Here is a 4,285-nt window from a genome sequence, read left to right as displayed (position 1 = left end):
GTTTATGGGGTACATTAAATGTTCTTAAATTAGTTAAACTTCCCATCTTGCCCTTATCACAAACGAAATAGTAGACATCAAAAGAGAAAATTTCAGTGTTTTGTAGCACTCTTCCTTTCCCAGTGTTCGGCAGGTAAGAAACTAAGGACCGCCATCCCTCCGATACGTTTAATTACGATGTTAATGAATAATAAAATAATAAAACATCACTTTAAGGCCCAGGTTAACATCTGAGCCCACTGAGACTTTTAAATAGCCTACTCTACCTCTCCAGTACATTGACATGGATAAGTAGTGAAGGACAAGTGTCCTCTACTCACCTATATATACTACCTCCCACCTGTTTTACCCCAGGGCCTTTTATTGAGTAACAGCCCCAGCCATCGGAGCTCACAGTCTAGATCAGACGGGTTTTGATTTATACACACTCATAGTCTACACTTGTATGTTAAAAGAATAGGAAAAGATTTCTGAGATGAATCTTTAGCACCTACGATACTTCTTAATTTTTGTCTAGTTTATTTCATAAGGAAGTTGGCTTATTTGCTCCTGCTTGAACTACTTTGCCTCTGAAAATTTAATCATCAAAAGGACACTGTATGTTGTTTAATCTTATGGTCAGTTTGATGAACGTCTTTTTTTATATGCATGTATAACCCAAATGTCAAATCTATATTGGCTTAGGTGGGAAAAATAATTTAAAAAGTTGGAAGAAGTCCTTAAATATTGGTATGTTAATAAGTTTTCTTTCATCAGTGTTTAATAAATTTATAGGAGCATATAGGTAATTTCTGTGTATTTCGAGGTCACTGTAATCTCCTATTCATTTGAGTACATACCAGAAAAGATTGTTTTAAGAATAAACTGGGGAGTGGAAAAATATAACTGAGATAAATCTGTTGTCTGCCTGCTTTTTTTTATTGACAAATGAAGCATTCGAAGTCATTGCATTTGCCCCTTTCAAAATGATCCGTGATGTTATATGTGTGTATTTATCATCAGCATTAGGAAGTAAAAAGATGAAAATGAGCACTTTGCTTCCACATACAGTAACATCTCCCTTGTGCAAGAAAGTTGAGGTCCTTGCAGCCCACAGCTGTTTCCCGGGCACTTAAACACCAGAGGATGAGTTTCCTTATTGGATTCCCGTCAGCTGCCCTCTCTTCAGACCTACACACGGCACCTTCCAGGTTAGCCCCGTGGTGTAGCAGTTAGGTAATTGATAATAACTTGCTACACTACACATTTTAATCCTCCCCATTCACGGTTAGTGACCTGAAATCCTGAGAGAACTTTTAATCATAAAATTCAATCCTCACACGAAGGTGGTGAAGCATTTAGAGGAGGACGCATGCAGCCGCTGAGTGAGGGCATCCCAGCTGCTGTCCCCAGAGCCTTTAATACTGCGGCGGCACAGAGCTCCCACATGGCATCTGTGGGCCGTGTGTTTCCTAACCCGTACTTGAAGTGTTTGCCTGCCCCTCGCTGGGTGAGAGTGAGGTAACTTTCCTGACACTTCACCAAGGAAGGTACAGGAAGGCAAAAATGACCCCAGCAATGTCATGAGAAGAAAGGTCTTTTTAACTTTTACCTAGCTCCACAGTGATTTCAGTTCCCTCATACAATTACCTGATGAAATTCTTAGCCTGAAAAGCTTCCTAGAAGATAGAAAATTTGAAAAGATTAAAATAGAATTTGATATTGGTACCCTAAAAGTATAAATAACTGAGAAGAAGAGGTCAAGTAATTAACTTCAGGTACAGAATAGGATTAAACAAGAACCTTTCCCAGGTTATACCCAGTCCTGATTTTGGTAATGGCTTGATAATCTTAAAGAACTTTTATTTTTCTCTGTTCCTTTGTGTTATAAATAAAATCCGACAGTGTTTTTTTTTTCCTGTGATTTTTACATATGTATCTTAAATATGGATCCTCAAACTAATCAGTAGTTTTATGCCAGCTTTGCCCTTATGGTTATATCCAGACAGTGTCATCTGTTTATAAGGGGTCATATGAACTTAGAAACTCATTGCTTTGCTGAATTCAGTTTATCTTTGTAAACTGGATCCAGTCAGATTAAAATATAGCTGCCTATAAAATCTGGGGTTGTCTTTAGGTCCCTCTTAGCTTTGTGTTTCATGAATATAACATGATGGCAATTAATGGATGCAACCTTGTTTGAAATAGTTACTACCAAGTCAGGGCCTATCTTAACAAGAAGTTAGATTACAATATGCAGAAGCCTCTACTTTAAAAAGAACAGCTAACTTAAAAACTGGTTCCCAGAGGAATTCCTAGCCTCTGAGTTTCAGTATAGAACTTTATGCTTTATGTATTTCTGTGACAGTCTGCCAAGGTAGCGATCTACATAGATTTGTAAATCATGGATTCCCAACGATGAACTTATTAAAGAGGAAGTAAAGAATCACTTTGAAGACTATTTATTATAACAAACACTTCATTTATTACTTGTGCTTATTTACAGTATTTACATATTGCACAATAGCTGGAATACTATTTTACATTTATTATACAAACGACAAATGAATTTAGCCTGGGTAGGTTGTTCACAAATTCACACTCTACTGTCCCCAAAATATGACTGAAGTTTATTTTTCATTCATGCAATTTCAAATAATGCTCTGGGAATGTAATTGCAAAAGTAATAAAAGATATCAAATCATACCATATGCTATATGAAAATATAGTTTCAGATTCTATGTTTCTAGAGAAATATTCTTTGCGATTTCAGCTAATCAGGAAAATGAAATATTCTGTCATCTTACAGAACTACACATCAAATGTGGAGTGTTTTATCTTTTGTTTTCTAAGGTAAAGAGTGGCAAGTATCACTGTCAGGTATGCTAATATACCGGATATATATCTGCAAACAGTGTCAATGACATACAAAACTCAAAGGAATTATGGAAGAGTCTGTCTGCAAAAATAAATCTCTTGTTCACAAGGGAATATGTTTATAAAGATAGTAAGTTCTATTTCCCTGTTGGTTTCCAAGGCACTTCTCAGGGTTCTTGGGGTGTTGCTCCTTTACCGCTCTACTCCCTGCTGAAAATAAATACATTTATGTATTATTATTCAGTTTATTATAACATTATACTTTTTATATGAACTCTAGACACCAGTAAAATAAAATTACATAATATAAAATTTCTATAAATTTAAGAAATCTGTATATTTCTCTGTTCTAAGAAAGTGTAGTGTATTTTGTTTTGGAAAGTAACTTGGTTCTATGGTTATGTGCCTGCCGTGTGCATTGTGCCTGGCATATAAACCAAAAACCAAACTTGTTGCTGTTGAGTCAATTCCGACTCATAGTGACCCTATAGGACAGAGTAGAACTGATGGATTCAAACTGCTGACCTTTAGGTTAGCAGCTGTAGCGCTTAACCACTATGCCACCAGGGTTTCCGCCTGGCATATAGTAGGTACTAAAATAATTTGCTGGCAGAATGAAAATCATAAATAAAAGTGATTGCTTATTAAAGTTTAAAAATAGTGCTTAGTTTTGATATTTGTGCTGTAGTTAAAATCCTTAGTAATTTAGTCTTCAGTGACTTGCAATTAGTGACACTCCTGGAAAATAGCTGGATTGTTATTATACCATCAGTGTTAACAATAATTGTGAAGAAAATAATTTAATCAAGATTAAACATCAGTTTTTCTAGTATTCAACGTAGGCCTAAACCATTGACATTATTCTTCTTAATTTTTTTAAATAATGATAAACCTCAAGTTTATTAAGACTAGGCTACATTTTATAGACTGTGCTTGAGTTGTCCTAGATACTTGTTATTCAAAACTACATTTATTGGCAGACTTCTGGCAAAATGGCACTCTAGGCAGAAGCACCATGCCGTCCCTCCACAGCAAAGATCAGAAAAACTAAGCCGAACAGAGAAAACAACAATCCTGAAACCCTAAAACATCAAATGAAGAGATAACTCAGCCAAGCACCAAATGGAGTGAGAAAACTGACAGAGAACGGAGAGCGAGCAGAGATTCATACAGAGGTCCCCTACCAGCTAACGCAGCGCGGATCCGCCATCTTGGACTCCTATCGGAGACCAGAAAACGGGGTACGAGAAAGCAGCTGAACAGAGCTTCCAGCGGGAGACAAAACTGCTCCACACATAACAGTCTCCCCGCTGCATCCTGCCTACCTGCACCGTGCGCTTAACATCACACCACCAAGCAGCACAGGCACAGCCTACTGGAACCTGCCCTGCACTGACTACCGACCCGCCCTGGTGGCTGTAGTAAGTGC

General features: G+C 37.3%; 1 protein-coding gene across 1 annotated transcript in view; it reads right to left on the bottom strand.

Annotated features, from left to right (window-relative positions):
* Positions 1 to 1,949: 1,949 nt before the first annotated feature.
* ALKAL2 (ALK and LTK ligand 2) overlaps positions 1,950 to 4,285 on the bottom strand; it is a 12,800-nt gene continuing 10,464 nt past the window's right edge. The window contains exon 5 of the mRNA XM_004373106.3: positions 1,950 to 3,063. The gene's annotated coding sequence lies outside the window, so the exon portion shown is untranslated. The remainder of the gene's footprint in view (positions 3,064 to 4,285) is intronic.

Source organism: Trichechus manatus, unplaced genomic scaffold (assembly GCF_000243295.1).
Source record: "Trichechus manatus latirostris isolate Lorelei unplaced genomic scaffold, TriManLat1.0 scaffold00023, whole genome shotgun sequence".
NCBI lineage: Eukaryota > Metazoa > Chordata > Mammalia > Sirenia > Trichechidae > Trichechus > Trichechus manatus.
Note: the sequence above shows the minus strand (reverse complement) of the source record. Positions and strands in the feature narration are given on the sequence as shown.